This window comes from Cupressus sempervirens, chromosome 7 (assembly GCF_028749045.1).
Source record: "Cupressus sempervirens isolate cs-2001-9-10 chromosome 7, ASM2874904v1, whole genome shotgun sequence".
NCBI lineage: Eukaryota > Viridiplantae > Streptophyta > Pinopsida > Cupressales > Cupressaceae > Cupressus > Cupressus sempervirens.
In genome coordinates, this window is record NC_143124.1 from 686,323,958 (window position 1) to 686,346,712 (window position 22,755).

General features: G+C 47.5%; 1 non-coding gene and 1 pseudogene across 1 annotated transcript; both read left to right on the forward strand.

Annotated features, from left to right (window-relative positions):
• Positions 1–2,684: 2,684 nt before the first annotated feature.
• LOC149548643 (5.8S ribosomal RNA) lies at positions 2,685–2,838 on the forward strand. The gene has a single exon (XR_016355000.1). It is a non-coding gene; the product is annotated as a 5.8S ribosomal RNA (ribosomal RNA).
• A 224-nt stretch (positions 2,839–3,062) lies between these two features.
• On the forward strand, positions 3,063–6,282 carry LOC149548644 (25S ribosomal RNA; annotated as a pseudogene).
• Positions 6,283–22,755: the final 16,473 nt, after the last annotated feature.

Below are 22,755 nucleotides of genomic sequence, written 5' to 3' on the forward strand. Positions count from 1 at the left end.
GAAATCAGCGACATCGGATCTGTATATAAGATCGAAATGAAGGAGCAACCCGTTTGCTATGCACCTCTCCCCAAAGTTGCTCTTCTTTCTCACTGCATTGCCACAATTTTGGGAGTTGTTCGACAATGGTTGTCATTCCAATGTTTCATTGCGATGATCTGGAGAGTGATGCTAAGGGCGGGAACTTGTGTCTAGAATTTGGGATGTTTGTACGAGCGAGCATGGGGGGCTTCTCTTCTCAGAACCTCTCCATGGCCTTTGTATATAGACCCAGTGCCGACGATATCGATGGATGTGAGCCCTTGGATTCCAAATTTGTTCATAGCTAACATTGGTCTTTGTGAGAGATGGGTACGAAAGCACATCCCAATTGCTACGCGGGAGCTCCCAAAGGTCGCCTCTATGCCAACTCGATCGGCACAACATTGGGAATGGTTCGACAACAGTTTTCGTTCCAATGTGTCATTGGGGAATGCCTTGGAAAGTGGCCTTTCAAGGGCGAGATCGCGTCTAGAACTTGGATTGTGCATCATATCACAAGTGAATGGGGAGATCTCTCTGTGAATGGTGGCATGGTGATTGCAAGAGAAAATTGACTTAGTCGGAGCATTGGCCTCGGGCCATTGTGATGGCCTTGCAATTTCTCTTTAATTGCAACCTATGTTTGCGCAGTAGCAGAGTTTGCATGTAAGATGGGCCTTGTTCTTGAGAGTTCCAGGAGATGACCACCGGAACTTTTGGATTTGGCCCCTTCAAGGTGAAATTCATCCAGTTGATCAAATGAAGCTCGATGTGCTTGTATCTATTCTGAGACGGTAATGATGGTCATTAATCTGTGGCGGTGAGTATATCCCATTTGGTAATCACAATGGCAGAGTTGGTTGGATGTACTTGTCACTTTGTTTTGTTGGATATATACCCTATATATACCCTATATACTGATAATTTTTGTTTGGATGCGGAAACTCTCCATGCCCTGTCCTATCCTGTGTGATCCGAACAGCTGTGGCTCACGGGTTCTGCGAGAGATACTCTTCTTCAGCTCCCCCCTAAAGAGAGCATTCGGTGTTTGCATTGTGTGGAAAAAAAGCCCAAGGTGTTTCATCTCGCTTTAGATGCAAAATTCTGGGAGGGCTTGTCGAAGTATGGCCGTTTGTACGGGGTGCACCAAAAAGTGTGTAGGAGGCATATGCCTGGGAAATGGATGTCTCTGAGTGTCCTTACTCGGTCGCGTGCACGGTGTACATCTTTGCATTACAAATCTGCTACGAGCATTTTTGATTCGTGCATTTTGGGGGAGCAAGTTTCGTATGAGATGTTCTTCTCAGGCTCTTGCAAACCAAAGCGCTCATCTTTGCAATGCTCCAACAAGTGCAGGCCCAACATGTCTGTCTAGGGGAAGGAATCGCATGAATTCTCTTTTGCCGAGATGTGGGTGCTCGAGGGTGGTTCCCTCGCGGTGCAATTCTTTGGCATGTGCATGTGCATGAGATTGAAGCTTGTCCGACAACGCTAGTGTGAGTGTTCACCAGTAGGAACTTTTTTGTACCTGTGCTGGAAGATCACATGTCACGGGGAATGGTTAGCAAGGCTGTGCTATGAAAGGAGACATTTGCTAGAGGTTAGACATGTTTTGGGCCGCACGCGCGGTACACTAATGCAACCAACTAGCCTCTCTCCCTGGCCCAAAAGGTTTGGGAAATCTTGCCAAATTGCATCATGATGGGGATAGACCATTGCAATTATTGATCTTCAACAAGGAATTCCTAGTAAGCGCGAGTCATCAGCTCGTGTTGACTACGTCCCTGCCCTTTGTACACACCACCCATCGCTCCTACCGATTGAATGATTCGGTGAAGTGTTTAGATCATGGCGACGATGGCGGTTCCTGTCGGTGATGTCGCGAGAAGTTCACTAAACCTTATCATATAGAGGAAGGAGACGTCGTAACAAGGTTACCGTAGGTGAACCTGCGGTAGGATCATTGTCGGTTCGAGACCCTGAATCATGTAGGGGATGGAGCTGGCCTCCTCCCCCCCCAAAATCTTGGCGATGTGTGCACACTCGGCCTTGGAGCGATGTGGCCAAGCTATGGGTCTAGTGTCATCAAGGTCGAGGGTCACATCGAATGCACGTGATTGAAAGCATGGATTCCTTGCAGGGTGAAGAAGAGACTCAGATGCAATCTTGATTAGGATCGGTGCCTTCGAACAACGTCTGCGTTGGAGTGAGAGGTCTCTGCTTGGTTGCAGTTTAGAGGGGGTCCGAACCTCGTCCCCTATTGAGATTTCATGGTCTAATTGCGTGTGCAGTGCTGTGCTACGGATCTGTCATTTCGACGGTGGCAAGTCAGGACTACCGCAACCCCCTGTTGCCTTGCCCAGGTGTGTTGACTTGTCACTTCGAGCATTCTGTGTTTAGGATGGGTGCACTCGCATGATTTGTGAGGCAGGGGCCCCGTTTGCTAACACGGCTCTCCCATGCATTGCCTCCCACCTTTGTGAGGTGATGGCGCGAGGACACACCACAACATTCCTCGTCGCACCCATTGGGTGCTCGGGGTTTTGGATGTGTCAACACCCAACACACGGGTGCATCGCGCACCTTAGAAATCCAAAGAATGAAGCGTGAGCCAGCGCCTTGCACGCTTGGGTCGCCGAAAGACAAAAACCAAACAAAATCATGACTCTTGCCAATGGATATCTCAGCTCTCGCTATGATGAAGAATGTAGCGAAATGCGATACTTAGTGTGAATTGCAAAATCTAGTGAATCATCAAGTCTTTGAATGCAAGTTGCGCCTGAGGCCTCGGCCAAGGGCGCATCTGCTTGGGCTTCACACTACAAAATTTTTCCCTCCCCAATGAGGAGCGAAGATGGCCGTCTGCATCCACAAGTGGCACGCAGTCAGCTGAAATGAGCACGAGGTCTGTCGATCTGTCGCGACAAGCAGTGGCTCACAAAGGCTGGCATTAGTTTGCATCGATCGAATGATTCCTTGCGAGGAACTTTATTCTGGGCTCAGCGGCCCACCGCAGTGCAGGCATTGTTGCATCTCTACCACATCCCCAATTTAGGCGTGAGTACCTGCTGAGTTTAAGCATATCAATAAGCAGAGGAAAAGAAACTTACCATCATTCCCCTCGTAACAGTGAGCAAACCGGGAAGAGCCCAGCATGAAAATCGATGGTTGCGCCTATCGAATTGTATTCTGTAGAAGCGTCCTCAGTACTATGAGGGAAAGATGAAAATGACTTTGAAAAGAGAGTTGAAGAGTCCTTGAAATTGCTGGGAGGGAAGTGGATGGAGGTCGGGGATGTGCCCCAGTCAGATGCGGAATGGTGTGAGCTGATCCCCCGCTCGGTTCGGGGGACATGCCAGCGCGGGCTGTCACGACGGAACAAGCGTGACCTTTTGGTTGCACAAATACTTCTGTCATGGCAGTCGAGGATCGAAGCACACACCTTTATGGCAGGCTCTCGGGCAGCTGTGCGCTCATGGCGCTGGCCAGCGGGCTTTCCATCTGACCCGTCTTGAAACATGGACCAAGGAGTCTAACATGTGTGCAAATTGACGGGTTGGGAAAACCTACGAGGCGCAAGGAAGCTGAATTGTGAGATCACCTCTTGGGGGGTGCACCACCGATCGACCCTAATCTTCTGTGAAGGGTTCGAGTGTGAGCACACCTATTGGGACCCGAAAGATGGTGAACTATGCCTGAGTAGGGCGAAGCTAGAGGAAACTCTGGTGGAGGCCCGCAGCAATACTGATGTGCAAATCGTTCATCTAACTTTGGTATAGGGGCGAAAGACTAATCAAATCGTCTAGTAGCTTGTTTCCTCCGAAGTTTCCCTCAGGATAGCTGGAGCTCATGTGCGAGTTTTATCAGGTAAAGCAAATGATTAGAGGCATCGGGGGCGTAACGCCCTCGACCTATTCTCAAACTTTAAATAGGTAAGTCATTGTGGCTGCTCTGTTGAGCCGCGCCACAGAATCATGAGCTCCAAGTGGGCCATTTTTGGTAGGCAGAACTGGCGATGCGGGATGAACTAAAAGTTGAGTTACGGTGCCAAATTGTACGCTAACCCAGATCCCACAAAGGGTGTTGGTTGATTAAGACAGTAGGACAGTGGTCATGGAAGTTGAAATCCGCTAAGGAGTGTGTAACAACTCACCTGCCGAATCAACTAGCCCCAAAAATGGATGGCGCTAAAGCGCGCAACCTATACTCAGCCATCGAGGCAAGTGCCAGGCTCTGATGAGTAGGAGGACATGGGGGTTGTTGTGAAACCTTGGGCATGGGCCTGGGTGGAATGGCCCTCAGTGTAGATCTTGGTGGTAGTAGAAAATATTCAAATGAGAACTTTGAAGACTGAAGTGGGGAAAGGTTCGATGTGAACAGCACTTGGACATGGGTTAGTCAATCCTAAGAGATGGGGAAACCCTGTTTCAAGGGAAAACTTTGCATGATCATCGAAAGGGAATTAGGTTAATATTCCTGAACCAGGACATGGTGACGGAAGACAACGTTAGGAAATCTGGAGACGTCAGTGGGGGCCCCAGGAAGAGTTATCTTTTCTTTATAATAGCCTGCCCACCCTAAAATTGGTTCAATCAGAGATAGGGTCCAGCGGCTGGAAGAGCACTGCATGTCCTGCGGTGTTTGGTGCGCCTTCAGCAGCCCTTGAAAATCTAGAGGACCGAGTATCGTTTATGCCCGATCGTACTCATAACTGCATCAGGTCTCCAAGGTGAATAGCCTCTGGTCAATAGAACAATGTAGGTAAGGGAAGTCAGGAAAATGGATCCGTAACTTTGAGAAAAGGATTGGCTTTGAGGGCTGGGCCTAGGGGTCTATGCCCTGAACTTGTGGGCTATTGGCAGCCTATTTGAGCTACTCCTGCGTTGAGGGCGGGCCGTCGCATGCCGATCGGGCGATGGACATAGGACGCCCCCTTCGAAGGGCTTTCCCTAGGCGGCGAACAATTGACTCAGAAATGGTACGGACAAGGGGAATCCGACTATTTAATTAAAACAAAGCATTGTGATGGTCCCTGTGGATGCTGACACAATGTGATTTCTACCCAGTGCTCTGAATGTCAAAGTGAAGAAATTCAACCAAGCGCGGGTAAACGACGGGAGTAACTATGACTCTCTTAAGGTAGCCAAATGCCTCGTCATCTAATTAGTGATGCACATGAATGGATTAACAAGATTCCCACTATCCCTATCTACTATCTAGTGAAACCACAGCCAAGGGAACGGGCTTGGTGGAATCAGCGGGGAAAGAAGACCTTGTTGAGCTTGACTCTAGTCCAACTTTGTGAAATGACTTGAGAGGTGTAGAATAAGTGGGAGCTTTTGGGCGCAAGTGAAATACCACTACTTTTAACATTATTTTACTTATTCCGTGAGGCAGAGATGGGGAAATGCCCCTATTTTTTGCCTTAAGGTGCATCTAGGCGCGTCAATCCAGGCGGAAGACATTGTTAGGTGGGGAGTTTGCCTAGGGCGACACATTTGTTAAAAGATAACGCAGGTGTCCTAAGAGGAGCTCAACGAGAATAGAAATCTCATGTGGAACAAAAGGATAAAAGCTCATTTGATTTTGATTTTCAGTATGAATAAAAACCGTGAAAGCGTGGCCTATCGATCCTTTAGACTTTCAGAATTTGAAGCTAGATTGTCAGAAAAGTTACCACAGGGATAACTGGCTTGTGGTAGCCAAGCGTTCATAATGACGTTGCTTTTTGATCCTTCGATGTTAGCTCTTCCTATCATTGTGAAGCAAAATTCACCAAGTGTTGGATTGTTCACCCACCAATAGGGAACATGAGCTGGGTTTAGACCGTCGTGAGATAGGTTAGTTTTACCCTACTGATGATCCACACTGTGATAGTAATTCAACTTAGTACGAGAGGAACCGTTCATTTACAGATTTGGTCATCACGCTTGGTTGAAAAGCCAGTGGCGCGATGCTACCGTCTGTCAGATTATGATTGAACACCTCTAAGTCAGAATCCATGCTAGATGCTGTGCATATCTGTCTCTGGCTGCATCGCGACCCGCAGTAGGGGTGCTCTTGCACTCCCAGGGGCCCGTGTCATTGGCCATCTCCGATCGGTGCACTAGCCCATTGGAGCAACCTTGGATATTAATTTCAAGCGGTCGACGAGAAGAATCTTTTGCAGATGACTTAAATAAGCGATGGGGTATTGTAAGTGGCAGAGTGGCCTTGCTGCCACGATCCACTGAGATTCAGTGCTCTGTTGCCTTGATTCGTAAAAGCTTTTTCAACTTTGAGGCGGGTGGGGTTTGTAATTTGCGTGAGGGCGAAAAAATCTCCCAAGTGCCAAATTCCGAGTGGGGGTGGAGTTTGCAAGGTTTTTTCTTGTGAGCTCGTAACAATCTCTTAGGTGCCAAATTCCCGATGGGTGGGGTTTGCAATTTGTGCAAGTGCGGGAAAATCTTCCAAGTGCCAAATTTCGGGCGGGTGGGGTTTGCAATTTTTCGTGAGGGAGGGAAAACTCTCCCAGGTGCCAAATTTTGAGCAAGTGGGGTTTTGTGAAAATTTTTGCGAGGGCAAAGAAATCTCCCAAGTGCCGAATTCTCGGTGGGTGGGGTTTCACAATTTTTGCCAGGGTGAAAAAATCTCCCAAGTGCCACATTTCGGGCAGGTGGGGTTTTGTGAAAATTTCCACGAGGGCAAAAAAATCTCCCAAGTGCCAAATTACCGGCGGGTGGGGTTTGCAATTTTTGCGAGGGCGTAAAAATCTCCCAGGTACCAAATTCCTAGCAGGTGGGGTTTGCAATTTCCACCAGGGCAGAAAAATCTCCCGAGTGCAAAATTTCAGGCGAGAGGGATGGGTTTTGTAGAAATTTCTGCCAGGGTAGAAAAATCTCCCGAGTGCCAAATTTCGGGTGACTGGGGTTTTGTAAAATTTCCACGAGGGGGAAAAAAATCTCCCGAGTCCCAAATTTTGAGCTGGTGGGGTTTGTAATTTTCGGAAGGGCGGAAAAATCTCCCAAGTGCCGAATTCCCCACGGGTGGGGTTTTAAGATTTCCGCGAGTGCGAAAAAGTCTTCCAAGTGTAATTTCCATGTGGGTCAAGTTTGCAATTTCTATGAGGGTGGAAAAATCTTCCAAGTCCAAATTCTGGGTGGGCGGGATTTTGTAATTTCCAAATGCCAAATTCAGAGCGGGTGGGGTTTGTAAATTCCGCGAGGGCGAAAAAATCTTCCAAGTCCAAATTTTGAGCGGGTGGGGTTTGTAAATTGTCGTGAGGGTAGAAAAATCTTTCGACTACAAATTCCAGGCGGGTCCCCGAGTTTTGTAATTTTTGTGAGGGCAGACGACTCATGTACGTGATCCAAAATCGGTCAACTTATTTTTTTGGTTAACGCCCAAAGTTTTGAACTCAAATCGAGTTGCCTACCTCGACTCAAATCACCTCCGAATTTTTCACACAACCCATGTCACCATGCTCGACTTGATTCTAAGTGCCCCGAGTCATGTATGTGGTCCAAAAGAGGTCAACTTTTTTTTTTTGGGTTAATGCCCAAAGTTTTCAACTCGAACCGTGTCGGCAACCCCGACACGAATCACCCCAACTACCCGAACCCCGACTCGAATCGCGTCGAGCCTTAACTGCCTCCAATTTTTTTGCACGACTCATGTCACCATGCTCAACATGATTCTAAGTGCGCCAAGTCATGTGCGTGATCCAAAGGCGATCAACTCTTTTTTTGGGTTAACGCACAAAGTTTTCAACCCAAATTGTGTCAGAAACCCTGACTCGTATCGCCTCGAGCCTTAACCACCTCCAGTTTTTTCGTAGGACTCATGTCTCCATGCTCAACTTGGTGCCCCAAGTCATGTACATGATCCAAAAGCAGTTAACTTCTTCCTTCTTTGGTTAACACCTAAAGATTTCAACCCGAATCGTGTTAGCAACCCCGACTCAAATCGCCTCGAGCCTTAATCGCCTGAAATTTTTTCGAACCACTCATGTCACCGTGCTTGACTTGATTCTATGCGCCCCAAGTCATGTACATTATCCAAAAGAGATTAACTCTTTTATTGGCTAACGGCCAAAGTTTTCGAATCGACTCAGCTACCTCGAATCAAATTTCCTCAAGCCTTAACCGCCTCCATTTTTTTTTTTCGCTCGACTCATGTAACTGCACTTGCCTTGATTCTGAGTGGCCTGAGTCACTTACGTGATCCAAAACTGGGTAACTTTTTCTTTTTTCTTTTTTTTGTCAAGTCCCAAAGTTTTGAACTCGGATAGAGTCAGATGCCCCGACTCGAGTCGTCTCCAAATTTTTCACACGACTCTTGTCACCGTGCTCGACTTGATTCTAAGTGCCTCGAGCCGTGTACGTGATCCAAAAGCAGTTAACTTTTTCTTTTTGCTTAATGCCCAAATTTTTCAACCCGACCCGCCTCGAAAACCTTGACTCGAAGTGCCATGAGCCTTAATGGCCTCCAATGATTTTGCACGACTCATGCCACCGTCGACATTTTTCTCGAATCATGTCACCCAGGGCACCTCGATGGTACGTGACCCGAGTCCTGTGCGCGATCCAAAACTGCGTAACTTTTTTTTTGAACTCCCAAAATTTCTTCCTTTTTTGCCTTATGGGGCCTATCATGATATCTTTTTATAAAGAAAATTCTCAAATCGGATCGTTTTGGCTACCCTACCTCGAATCTGGCTAGCTAGGTGTAACGCCTCAAGTTGGCTCGGCAATACGTGAATTGAAACTTGTGCGTGATCCAAAAGCGGGTAACTTGTTTTTTTTTTTTTTGTAATGCCCAAAATTTAGCGCTTTTCGCTGTATAGGGCCTCCCATGATTTTTTTTTTCCCCCTCGTCGACCCACTCTGGCGACCTAGTCGGGTCGCCCGAGGATGGGGCAACAGAGTCGGGTGACCCAAGTTGGGTTGACCCAGGCTTGTGATCCTGGCTGGGGACAGCAAGTTGATTCTATAAGTTTGCTTGCCAATTTTGCTAGCCAGGTCAGCTCACCAAGTCATCTGACCATGTGGCCTTTGCCAAATCAAGAATTGACTCTTTAAGTCCACTCACAGCTCATCAAGTCGGCTCACCAAGATGACTTACCGTCTCGCCTCACCAGGTTGCCCCACTAGGTCACCTCTTCTTTAAGACCGCTCACCATGTCAGCTCCCCAAGTCAGCTCACCGAGTTGACTATTTGGGTTGCCTCACCAAGTTGACCCCTTAAGTTTGCTCACCAAGTCATCTCCCTAAGTCAGCTCACCAAGTCAAATCACCTAGGCATTTTACCACCTTGCCCCAGCAAGTGTGCTCGCCAAGTTGCCCCACCAAGTTGCTTCTCTAAGCCTACTCACCATGTTAGCTCACCAAGTCAGTTGTACAAGTATGTTGCCAAGTCAACTCTTTAAGTTTGCTCACCAGGTCAACCCGCCCAAGTTGCCGAATTACCCCACCAAGTCATCGCCTCTTTAAGCCCACTCACCATGTCAGCTCGTCAGGTCGGCTCACCAAGTCGACTAATCAAGTAGGCCCACCAAGTCGCCTCAAGGATAGCTCCTCACCATGAGTCGCCTCACCATGTTGACTCAATGAGTCACCTCACCATGTTGATTCTTTGAGCCCGCTCGCCAGGTCGCCTCACCAAATTGACTCGAGTACGTTGCCAAGTTACCTCTTTAAGTTTGCTCGCCAGGTCAACTTGCCAAGTCAGCTCACAATGTCATCTCAACGAACCAACTCGTCGAGTTGCCTCACCACATTGGCTCTCTAATTCCACTCGCCAAGTCGCCCCACCAACTCACCCCGTTAGGCCCACTCACCACCTCACCCCATTACGCCCACTCTCACCAAGTTGACTCTTCACTGCTCATCAAGTTGAGCCACCAAGTACTCTCACCAAGTTGACTCCTTGAGTCCATTCATCAAGTCACCCCACCAAGTACTCTAACCAATTTGATTCTTCAAGTGCGTTTATCAAGTCGCCCCACCAAGTACTCTCACCAAGTTGACTCTTCAAGTGCGTTCATCAAGTCACCCCACCAAGTTGACTCTTTCAGTTCATTCATCAAGTCACCCCGCTCATAGAGTCACCCCATAGAGTCACCCCACCAAGTCGACCCTTCAAGTGCATTCATCAAGTCACCCCACCAAGTTGACTCTTTAAGTTCATTCATCAAGTCACCCCACCAGGTCAGCCCACAAATTACTCTCACCAAGTCAACTCTTTAAGTTTGTTCATCAAGTCACCCCGCCAGGTCGGCCCACCAAGTGGACTCTTTAAGTTTGTTCATTAAGTCACTCTGCCAAGTCGGCCCACCAAGTTGACTCTTTAAGTTCGTTCATCAAGTCACCCCGCCAGGTCAGCCCACCAACTACTCTCACCAAGTTGACTCTTTAAGTTTGCTCACCATGTCACCCCGCTAGGTCGCCCCACCAAGTACTCTCACCAGGTCGACTCTTTAGGTTTGTTCATCAGGTCACCCCACCAAGTACTCTCACCAAGTTGACTCTTTAAGTTCATTCATCAAGTCGCTCCGCCAGGTCAGCCCACCAAGTACTCTCACCAAGTCGACCATTTATGTTTGGTCATCAAGTCACCCCGTCAGGTCGGCCCACCAAGTACTCTCACAAAGTTGACTCTTTAGGTTCATTCATCAATTCACCCTGCCAGCTCAGCCCACCAAGTTCTCTCACCAGGTCGACTCTTTAAGTTTGTTCATCAAGTCACCCCACCGATTTGACCCACCAAGTACTCTCACAAAGTCGACTCTCTAAGTTCATTCATCAAGTCACCCTACCAGGTTAGCCCACCAAGTACTCTCACCAAGTCACCTCGATAGTTCAACCCACCAAGTCAACTCTTTAAGTTCTTTCATCAAGTCACCCAACCAAGTTGGCCCACCAAGTCGACTCTTTAAGTTCGTTCATCAAGTCACGTGACCAGGTCAGCCCACCGAGTACTCTCACCAAGTCGACTCTTTAAGATTTTTCATCAAGTCACCCGGCCAGGTCGGCCCACCAAGTCACCAAGTACTCTCACCAAGTCGACTCTCTAAGTTCGTTCATCAAGTCACCCCGCCAGGTTGGCCAACCAAGTCAAATCTTTTAGTTCGTTCATCAAGTCACCCCACCAAGTACTCTAACCAAGTCGATTCTTCAAGTGCGTTCATCAAGTCACCTAACCAAGTACTCTCACCAAGTCGACTCTTTAACTCTGTTCATCAAGTCACCCCACCAAGTTGACTCTTTAAGTCCTTTCATCAAGTCACCCCACCAAGCTGACTCTTTAAGACCGTTCATCAAGTCACCAGAACAAGTACTCTCACCAAGTTGACTCTATAAGTCCGTTCAAGTCACCCCACCAGGTCAGCCCACCAAGTCGACTCTTTAAGTTTGTTCATCAGTTCACCCTGCCAAGTACTCTCACCAAGTCAACTCTTTAGGTCCGTTCATCAAGTCACCCCACCAAGTCGAGCCTTTAAGTCCGTTCATCAAGTCGGCCCACCAAGTACTCTCAGCAACTTGACTCTTTAAGTCCTTTGATCAAGTCACCCCACCAAGTCGACTCTTGAAGTCCATTCATCAAGTCACCAGAACAAGTACTCTAACCAAGTTGACCCTTTAAGTTTGTTCATCAAGTCGCCCCACCAAGTACTCTCACCAAGTCAACTCTTTAAGTCCTTTCATCAAGTCACCCCACCAAGTCGACTCTTTAAGTCCTTTCATCAAGTCACCCCACCAAGTTGACTCTTTAAGTCCTTTCATCAAGTCACCAGAACAAGTACTCTCACCAAGTCGACTCTATAAGTCCATTCATCAAGTCACCCCACCAGGTCGGCCCACCAAGTACTCCCACCAAGTTGACTCTTCAGGTCTATTCATCAGTTCACCCCGCCCACTACACTCACCAAGTCAACTCTTTAGGTCTGTTCATGAAGTCACCCTACCAAGTCGACCCTTTAAGTCTGTTCATCAAGTCACCCCACCAAGTACTCTCACCAAGTCGACCCTTTATGTCCCTTCATCAAGTCACCCCACTAGGTACTCCCACCAAGTTGACTCTTTAAGTCCATTCATCAGTTCACCCTGCCAAGTACTCTCACCAAGTGGACTCTTTGAGTCTGCTCATCAAGTCGAGCCACCAAGTACTCTCACCAAGTCGACTCTTTGAGTTCATTCATCAAGTCACCCCACCAAGTGCTCTCACCAAGTCAATTCTTTAGGTCTGTTCACCAAGTCACCCTGCCAAGTCGATCCTTTAAGTTCTTTCATCAAGTCACCCCACCAAGTACTCTCACCAAGTCAACTCTTTAAGTCCTTTCATCAAGTGACCCAACCAAGTTGACTCTTTAAGTCTGTTCATCAAGTCACCAGAACAACTACAAGTACTCTCACCAAGTCAACTCTTTATGTCCGTTCATCAAGTCACCCCACCAGTTCGACCAACCAAGTACTCCCACCAAGTTGATTCTTTAAGTCCATTCATAAGTTCACCCCGCCAAGTACTCTCACCAAGTGGACTCTTTAAGTCTGCTCATCAAGTCGAGCCACCAAGTACTCTTAGCAAGTCAACTCTTTGAGTCCATTCATCAAGTCACCCCACCAAGTACTCTAACCAAGTCGATTCTTCAAGTGCGCTCATCAAGTCACCCCAACAAGTACTCTCACCAAGTCGACTCTTTAAGTCTGTTCATCAAGTCACCCCACCAAGTACTCTCACCAAGTCAACTGTTTAGGTCCGTTCATAGAGTCACTCCACCAAGTCGACCCTTCAAATGCATTCATCAAGGCACCCCACCAAGTCGACTCTTTAAGTTCATTCATCAAGTCACCCTGCCAGGTCAGCCCACAAATTACTCTCACCAAGTCGACTCTTTAAGTTCATTCATCAAGTCACCCCGCAAGGTCGGCCCACCAAGTGTACTCTTTAAGTTCGTTCATGAAGTCACTCTACCAAGTCGGCCCACCAAGTTGACTCTTTAAGTTCGTTCATCAAGTCACCCCGCCAGGTCACCCCACCAAGTACTCTCACCAAGTCGACTCTTTAAGTTTCCTCATGAAGTCACCCGCCAGGTCGGCCCATCAAGTACTCTCACCAAGTTGACTCTTTAGGTTTTTTCATCAAGTCACCCCACCAAGTACTCTCACCAAGTCGACTCTTTAAGTTCATTCATCAAGTCGCTCCGCCAGGTCGGCCCGCCAAGTACTCTCACCAAGTCGACCCTTTAGGTTTGGTCATCAAGTCACCCCGCTAGGTCGGCCCACCAAGTACTCTCACAAAGCTAACTCTTTAGGTTCATTCATCAATTCACCACGCCAGCTCGGCCCACCAGGTTCTCTCACCAAGTTGACTCTTTAAGTTGGTTCATCAAGTCACCCCGCCAGTTTGACCCACCAAGTACTCTCACAAAGTCGACTCTCTAAGTTCGTTCATCAAGTCACCCTGCCGCGTCAGCCCACCAAGTACTCTCACCAAGTCACCCCTCTAGTTTGACCCACCAAGTTGACTCTTTAAGTTCATTCATCAAGTCACCCGACCAAGTCGTCTCACCAAGTCGACTCATTAAGTTCGTTCATCAAGTCACATGACTAGGTCAGCCCACTGAGTACTCTCACCAAGTCGACTCTTTAAGTTTGTTCATCAAGTCACTCCGCCAAGTCGGCCCACCAAGTACTCTCACCAAGTGGACTCTTTAAGTTTGTTCATCAAGTCACCCTACCAAGTTGGCCCACCAAGTAGACTCTTTAAGTTTGTTCATCATGTCACCCTACCAGGTCGGCCCACCAAGTTGACTCTTTAGGTTCGTTCATCAAGTCACCCCACCAAGTACTCTCACCAAGTCGACTCTTTAAGTTTGCTCATCAAATCAACCCACTATGTCTGCCCACCAAGTACTCTCACCAAGTCGACTCTTTAGGTTCATTCATAAAGTCACCCCGCCAGGTCGGCCCACCAAGTGAACTCTTTAAGTTCGTTCATCAAGTCACTCGACCAGGTCAACCCACCAATTCACCAAGTACTCTCACCAAGTCGACTCTCTAAGTTCGTTCATCAAGTTACCCCACCAGGTCAGCCCACCAAGTCGACTCTTTAAGTTCGTTCATCAAGTCGCCCCACCAAGTACTCTAACCAGGTCGATTCTTCAAGTGCATTCATCAAGTCACCCGACCAAGTACTCTCACCAAGTCGACTCTTTAAGTCCTTTCATCAAGTCTCCCCACCAAGTTGACTCTTTAAGTTCATTCATCAAGTCACCAGAACAAGTACAAGTACTCTCACCAAGTTCACTCTTTATGTCTGTTCGTCAAGTCACCCCACCAGTTCGGCCAACCAAGTACTCCAACCAAGTTGATTCTTTAAGTCCGTTCATCAGTTCACCCCACCAAGTACTCTCACCAAGTGGACTCTTTAAGTCTGCTCATCAAGTCGAGGCACCAAGTACTCTCACCAAGTCGACTCTTTGAGTCTGTTCATCAAGTCACCCCACCAAGTGCTCTCACCAAGTTAACTCTTTAGGTCTGTTCATAGAGTCACCCCACCAAGTCGACCCTTCAAGTGTGTTCATCAAGTCACTCCACCAAGTCGACTCTTTAAGTTAATTCATCAAGTCACCCCGCTAGGTCGGCCCACCAAGTACTCTCACAAAGTCGACTCTTTAGATTCGTTCATCAATTCACCCCACCAGCTCGGCCCACAAAGTTGACTCTTTAAGTTGGTTCATCAAGTCACCCTGCTAGTTTGACCCACCAAGTACTCTCACAAAGACAACTCTCTAAGTTTATTCATCAAGTCACCCTGCCAGGTCAGCCCACCAAGTACTCTCACCAAGTCACCTCGCTAGTTCAACCCACCAAGTTGACTCTTTAAGTGCATTCATCAAGTCACCCGGCAAAGTTAGCTCACCAAGTCGACTCATTAAGTTTGTTCATCAAGTCACGTGACTAGGTTAGTCCACCGAGTACTCTCACCAAGTCGACACTTTAAGTTTTTTCATCAAGTCACCCTGCTAGGTCGGCCCACCAAGTACTCTCACAAATTCAACTCTTTAAGTTTGTTCATCAACTCACCCTACCAGGTCGGCCCACCAAGTCAACTCTTTAAGTTTGTTCATCAAGTCACCCTGCCAAATCAGCCAACCAAGTTGACTCTTTAGGTTTGTTAATAAAGTCACCCCACCAACTACTCTCACCAAGTCAACTCTTTAAGTTCACTCATCAAATCACCCCACTATGTCTGCCCACCAAGTACTCTCACCAAGTCGACTCTTTAGGTTCATTCATCAAGTCACCCCGCCAGGTCGGCCCACCAAGTGGACTCTTTAAGTTCGTTCATCAAGTCACCTGGCCAGGTCAGCCCACCAAGTCACCAAGTACTCTCATCGAGTTGACTCTCTAAGTTCGTTCATCAAGTCACCCTGCTAGGTTGGCCCACCAAGTCGAATCTTTAAGTTCGTTCATCAAGTCACCCCACCAAGTACTCTAACCAAGTCGATTCTTCAAGTGCGTTCATCAAGTCACCCAACCAAGTACTCTCACCAAGTCGACTCTTTAACTATGTTCATCAAGTCACCCCACCAAGTACTCTCACCAATTTGACTCTTTAAGTCTGTTCATCAAGTCACCACACCAAGTTCACCAAGTCAACTCTTTAGGACCGTTCATCAACTCACCTCGCCAAGTCGACCCTTGAAGTACTCTCACCAAGTCGACTCTCTAAGTTTGTTCATCAGGTCACCCCACCGAGTACTCTCACCAAGTCAACTCTTTAGGTCCGTTCATCAAGTCACCCTGCAAAGTCGACCCTTTAAGTTCGTTCATCAAGTCACCCCACCAAGTCGACTCTTTAAGTCCTTTCATCAAGTCACCCCACCAAGCTGACTCTTTAAGCCCGTTCATCAAGTCACTAGAACAACTACTCTTACCAAGTTGACTCTATAAGTCTATTCATCAAGTCACCCCACTAGGTCGGCCCACCAAGTACTCCCACCAAGTTGACTCTTTAAGTTTTATCATCAAGTCACCCTACCAGGTCAGCCCCCCAAGTCAACTCTTTAAGTTCATTCATCAAGTCACCCTGCCAAGTCAGCCCACCAAGTCAACTCTTTAGGTTTGTTCATCAAGTCACCCCACCAAGTACTCTCACCAAGTTGACTCTTTAGGTTCATTCATCAAGTCACCCTGCCAGGTCGACCCACCAAGTGGACTCTTTAAGTTCGTTCATCAAGTCACCCGGGCAGGTCGGCCCACCAAGTCACCAAGTACTCTCACCAAGTCGACTCTCTAAGTTCATTCATTAAGTCACCCCGCCAGGTCGGCACACCAAGTAGACTCTTTAAGTTCGTTCATCAAGTCACCCCAACAAGTACTCTAACCAAGTCGATTCTTCAAGTGCGTTCATCAATTCACCCGACCAAGTACTCTCACCAAGTCGACTCTTTAACTCTGTTCATCAAGTCAACTCACCAAGTACTCTCACCAGGTCAACTCTTTAGGTCCGTTCATCAAGTAACCCCACCAACTTGACCCTTCACGTGCGTTGGTCAAGTCACCCCACCAAATCAACCCTTTAAGTCTGTTCATCAAGTTGCCCCACCAAGTACTCTCACCAAGTCAACTCTTTAAGTCCTTTCATCAAGTCACCCCACCAAGTCGACTCTTCAAGTCTGTTCATCAAGTCACCAGAATAAGTACTCTAACCAAGTTGACTCTTTAAGTCTGTTCATCAAGTCACCCTACTAGGTCGGCCCACCAAGTACTCCCAGCAAGTCGACTCTTTAAGTCCGTTCATCAGTTCACGCCGCCAAGTACTCTCCCCAAGTTGACTCTTTAAGTTTTCTCATCAAGTCTAGCCACCAAGTACTCTCACCAAGTTGACTCTTTGAGTTCGTTCATCAAGTCACCCCACCAAGTACTCTAACCAAGTCGATTCTTCAAGTGCGTTCATCAAGTCACCCCACCAAGTACTCTCACCAAGTCGACTCTTTAAGTCCTTTCATCAAGTCACCCCACCAAGTCGATTCTTTAAGTCTTTTGATCAAGTCACCAGAACAAGTACTCTCACCAAGTCAACTCTTTATGTCCCTTCATGAAGTCACCCCACCAGGTCGACCCACCAAGTTGACTCTTTAAGTCTGTTCATCCGTTCACCCTGCCAAGTACTCTCACCAAGTGGACTCTTTGAGTCTGCTCATCAAGTCAAGCCACCAAGTACTCTCACCAAGTCGACTCTTTGAGTTTGTTCATCAAGTCACCCCACCAAGTGCTCTCACCGAGTCAACTCTTTAGGTCCATTCACCAAGTCACCCCACCAAGTCGACCCTTTAAGTTCTTTCATCAAGTCACCCCACCAAGTACTCTCACCAAGTCAACTCTTTAAGTCCTTTCATCAAGTGACCCCACCAAGTCGACTCTTTAAGTCCATTCATCAAGTCACCAGAACAAGTACAAGTACTCCCACCAAGTCGATTCTTTAAGTCCGTTCATCAGTTCACCCCACCAAGTACTCTCACCAAGTGGACTCTTTAAGTCTGCTCATCAAGTCGAGCCACCAAGTACTCTCAGCAAGGCGAATCTTTGAGTCCATTCATCAAGTCACCCCACCAAGTACTCTAACCAGGTCGATTCTTCAAGTGCGCTCATTAAGTCACCCCACCAAGTACTCTCACCAAGTCGACTCTTTAAGTTTGTTCATCAAGTTGCCCCACCAAGTACTCTCACCAAGTCAACTCTTTAGTTCCGTTCATAGAGTCACCCCACCAAGTCGACCCTTCAAGTGCGTTCATCAAGTCACCCCACCAAGTCGACTCTTTAAGTTCATTCATCAAGTCACCCCGCCAGGTCACCCCACAAATTACTCTCACCAAGTTGACTCTTTAAGTTTGTTCATCAAGTCACCCCGCCAGGTTGGCCCACCAAGTGGACTCTTTAAGTTCGTTCATTAAGTCACTCTGCCAAGTCGGCCCACAAGGTCGACTCTTTAAGTTCGTTCATCAAGTCACCCCGCTAGGTCACCCCACCAAGTACTCTCACCAAGTTGACTCTTTATGTCCCTTCATCAAGTCACCCCACCAGGTACTCCCAGCAAGTTGACTCTTTAAGTCCGTTCATCAGTTCACCACGCCAAGTACTCTGACCAAGTGGACTCTTTGAGTTTGCTCATCAAGTCGAGCCACCAAGTACTCTCACAAAGTTGACTCTTTAGGTTTGTTCATCAATTCACCCCACCAGCTCAGCCCACCAAGTTCTCTCACCAAGTTGACTCTTTAAGTTCATTCATCAAGTCACCCTGCCAGTTCGACCCACCAAGCACTCTCGCAAAGTCGACTCTCTATGTTCGTTCATTGAGTCACCCTGCTAGGTCAACCCACCAAGTACTCTCACCAAGTCATCCCACTAGTTTGACCCACCAAGTCGACTCTTTAAGTTCGTTCATCAAGTCACCTAGCCAAGTTGGCCCACCAAGTCTACTTTTTAAGTTCGTTCATCAAGTCACGTGACCAGGTCAACCCACCAAGTACTCTCACCAAGTCGAATCTTTAAGTTAGTGCATCAAGTTACCTTGCCAGGTTGGCCAACCAAGTACTCTCACCAAGTCGACTCTTTAAGTTAGTTCATCAAGTCACCTTGCCAGGTCGGCCCACCAAGTACTCTCACCAAGTCGACTCTTTAAGTTCATAAAATGGGTACCCGAGCTATTCTACTTGAGTCATAATTCTCAAATCGGGTAGCTTTCGATATATAATGGTCGTTGAGCGATTCTAGTCGGTCTACAAAAATTGATCAATTTACCCCCCTGACTGATACAATCAAATTGGATAACCAATGCCAATCTTTGTTACCGTTGACAACCTCATGAAAAATGGGATCGTGGATGGCTATTCGGTCACATTTTTCTTTGAATTGGGTTTAAAGGTACTTGTGCACTGAATGTACATTACTGATGTAGAGTAAGCCTTGCACTAATAGCTTATATAGGGGAGGTAGTGTGCTTGAAAAATGGTGGGCGAGCTAGCCTGGCCGGGCCGATCTGGGCGAGCCATGCTGGCTAACACGATCTGGCCAAGCCGTTCTGGCCGAGCCATGCTGGCCGAGCCAATTTGGGTGAGCCATTCTGGTTGACCCGATCTAGGCGAGCCATGCTGGCCGAGCCATGCTGACTGACTCGATCTAGGTGAGCCATGCTGGGCGAGCCGATCTAGGTGACCCGTTCTGGCTGAGCCATGCTGGCCAAGCCGATCTGGGCGAGCCTTGCTGGCCGACCCGATCTGGCTGAGCTCAAAAAATGGTGTCGTGGATGGCTGTTTGGTCACATTTTTCATTCAATTGGATTTTTAAGGGAGTTTTCTGTGCTATCGTATATTTCTAATGCAGAGCGAGCCTCGCACTAATAGCTTATATAGGAGAGGTTGTTGCCGCGAGCCTCTCCCATGCCCCTTTCATTGATTCAACATTGGTGTCTAGGTGGATTGGATTGTTGGGTTTTCAAACAGTGTATGCTGATGTTGAATGAATGAAAGGGGCATGAAGCGATCTCAGTGCTTTTCCTCGGCTCTCCTTTAGATCATGTTCTCCGATGACTCAATTTTGGAAAAGGTGAGGCAGCGGTTGCTGATCCATGGCGTGTCTTTTTGGTGATTTTAAAACTTGATCTAAACGTGAGCCCTTGTCTAGCACTCTGGTGTTGCTTGGTATAATGGAAATTTGCTATGGGTGCTCGGCGCTCTATCAATTTGTCATGGTGTACTTATCGCAGCTACATGGGAGCTTTAATATCAAAAGCTCTCGGTGAAAAATGGTGGTCAAGCCATGCTGGCTGACCCGATCTGGGTGAGCCATGCTGGTCGACCTGATCTGGCTTAGCCATTTTTGTCAACCCAATCTGGCTCTTCTTTCTCACTCCATCAGCACAAATTCGGGAGTTGTTCGATAGCGGTTGTCATTCCAATGTGTCATTGCGGTGATTTGGAGAGCGATGCTAAGGGCGAGAGCTTGCATCTAGCATTTGGGGATGTTTATGCAAGCGAGCAGGGGAGCTTCTCTTATCGGAACCTCTCAGTGGCCTTTGAATATAGACCCAGTGCTGACTTTATCGATGGATACGAGCCTTGGATTCTAAATTTGTTTAGCTAACATTAGTTTTTGTGAGAGAAGGGTACGAAAGCACTTCCCGATTGCTACGTTTGAGCTCCCTAAGATCACCTCTGTGCCAACTCGATCGGCACAACATTGGGAATGGTTCAATAGCAGTTGTCATTCCAATGTGTCATCGGGATGTCTTGGAATGCAGCCTTTCAAGGGCGAGCTTGTGTCTAGCAATTGGATTGTGCATCATCACAAGTGAATGGGGAGATCTCTCTGTGAACGGCGGCATGGCAATTGCAAGAGAAAATTGACTTAGTAGTCAGAGCATTGGCCTCAGGCCATTGTGACAGCCTTGCAATTTCTCTATAATTGCAACCTATGTTTGCGCAGTAGCAGAGTTTGCATGTAAGATTGGCCTTTGCTCTTGACAGTTCCAAGTACTCTCACCAAGTCACCAAGTCACCATGCTAGCCGACCCGATCTGGCCGAGCCATTCTGGTCAAGCCATGCTGGCCAAGCTGATCTGGGTGAACCATTTTGGCCGAGCTGATCTAGGAAAGCTATGTTGGCCGAGCTGATCTGGGTGAGCCATGCTGGCCGACCCATTCTGGGTGACCCATTCTGGCCGAGGCATTTTGGGCGAGCTCCAAAAATGGTGTCGTAGATGGCTATTTGGTCACATTTTTCATTGAATTAGATTTTTAAGGGAGTTGTCTGTGCTTTTTCAGATTTCTAATGCAGAGCGAGCCTCACACTAATAGCTTATATAGGAGAGGTTGTTTTCGCGAGCCTCTCCCATGCCCCTTTCATTGATTCAACATTGGTGTCTGGGCAGATCGGATTGTTGGGTTTTCAAATGGTGTATGCTGATGTTGAATCAATGAAAGGGGCATGAAGTGATCTCAGTGCTTTTCCTTGGCTTTCTTTTAGATCATGTTTTCCGATGACTCAATTTTGGTAAAGGTGAGGCAGCGGTTGCCGATCCATGGCATGTCTTTTTGGTGATTTTAAAACTTGATCTAAATGTGAGCCCTTGTCTAGCACTTTGGCATTGCTTGGTATAATGGCAATTTGCTATGGGTGGTCGGTGCTCTAGCAATTTGTCATGGTGTACTTATTGCAGCTATATGGGAGCTTTAATATTGAAAGCTCTCAGCAAAAAATGGTGGCTGAGCCATGCTGGCCGACCCGATCTGGCTTAGCCATTTTCGTTGACCTGATCTGGCTCTTCTTTCTCACTCCATCGACACAAATTCAGGAGTTGTTCGACAGTGGTTATCATTACAATGTGTCATTGCGGTGATCTGGAGTGTGATGCTAAGGGCAGGAGCTTGCATCTAGCATTTGGGGATGTTTGTCCAAGTGAGCAGGGGAGCTTCTCTTATCAGAACCTCTCCATGGCCTTTGAATATAGACCCAGTGCGACGATATCGATGGATACGAGCCTTGGATTCTAAAATTGTTCAGCTAACATTGGTTTTTGTGAGAGATTGGTATGAAAGAACTTCCCGATCAATACGTGGGAGCTCCCTAAGATTTCCTCTATGCCAACTCGATCGGCACAACATTGGGAATGGTTCGATAGTGGTTGTCATTCCAATGTTTCATCAGGATGTCTTGGAATGCGGCCTTTCATGGCTGAGCTCGTGTCTAGCACTTGGATTGTGCATTGTCACAAGTGAATGGGGAGATCTCTCTGTCAATGGAGGCATGGTGATTGCAAGAGAAAATTGACTTAGTAGTTGGAGCATTGGCCTCAGGCCATTGTGACGGACTTGCAATTTCTCTATAATTACAACCTATGTTTGCACAGTAGCAGAGTTTGCATGTAAGATTGGCCTTTGTTCTTGACAGTTCCAGGAGATGACCTCTGAAACTTTTGGATTAGGCCCCTTCAAGGTGAAATTCATCTAGTTGATCGGATGAGCTCGATGACCATTTCACTCCCTTGGCTCCATGAATTCAAATCCCATCCAGCTGCCATAGACACTCCAAATGTCCAGCCGTTGTTACCATGGCATCCTACTCGGACTCCTAGACAATCAAGGCCAACATTGTGTCCGCTCCTTTCAAGTAAACCTCAAAAAAGGCACCGAGGCAAATGGTATTTTTGAGTCATCTTACTCGAGCTGTTCCACTTGAGCCGAGCTATTCCGCCCGATCTCCAAAAGGTGGCCATTTCACTACCTTGGCTCCATGAATTCCCATCTCCTAACTGATGACAATCTGTTGCTCCTCTGCCGACCTCATAAAAAATGGGGTCGTGGATGGCTGTTTCATCACATTTTTCAATGATATGGATTATTAAGGTAGTTGTTGGTGTGTTTGCTAATTTCTTATGCAGAGCGAGCCTCGCACTAATAGCTTATATAGGAGAGGTGGTTGCCGCGAACCTCTCCCGTGCCCCTCTCATTAATTCAATGCTGGTGTCAAGGCAGATGGATATGTCAAATTTTTAAACGATGGATGCTGACGTTGAATCAATTAGAGGGGCATGAAGCCCACCCTCGAGGTGCTATTCCTCGACTCTCCTTTAGATCATGTTTTCTTGTCACTCAGCTGGCACAATTTTGGAAAAAGGTTTGGCAGCAGTTGCCAGCCCTCACCGTGTCTACCTGGTGATTTTAAAAGTTGATCTAAAATGAGAGCCCTAGTC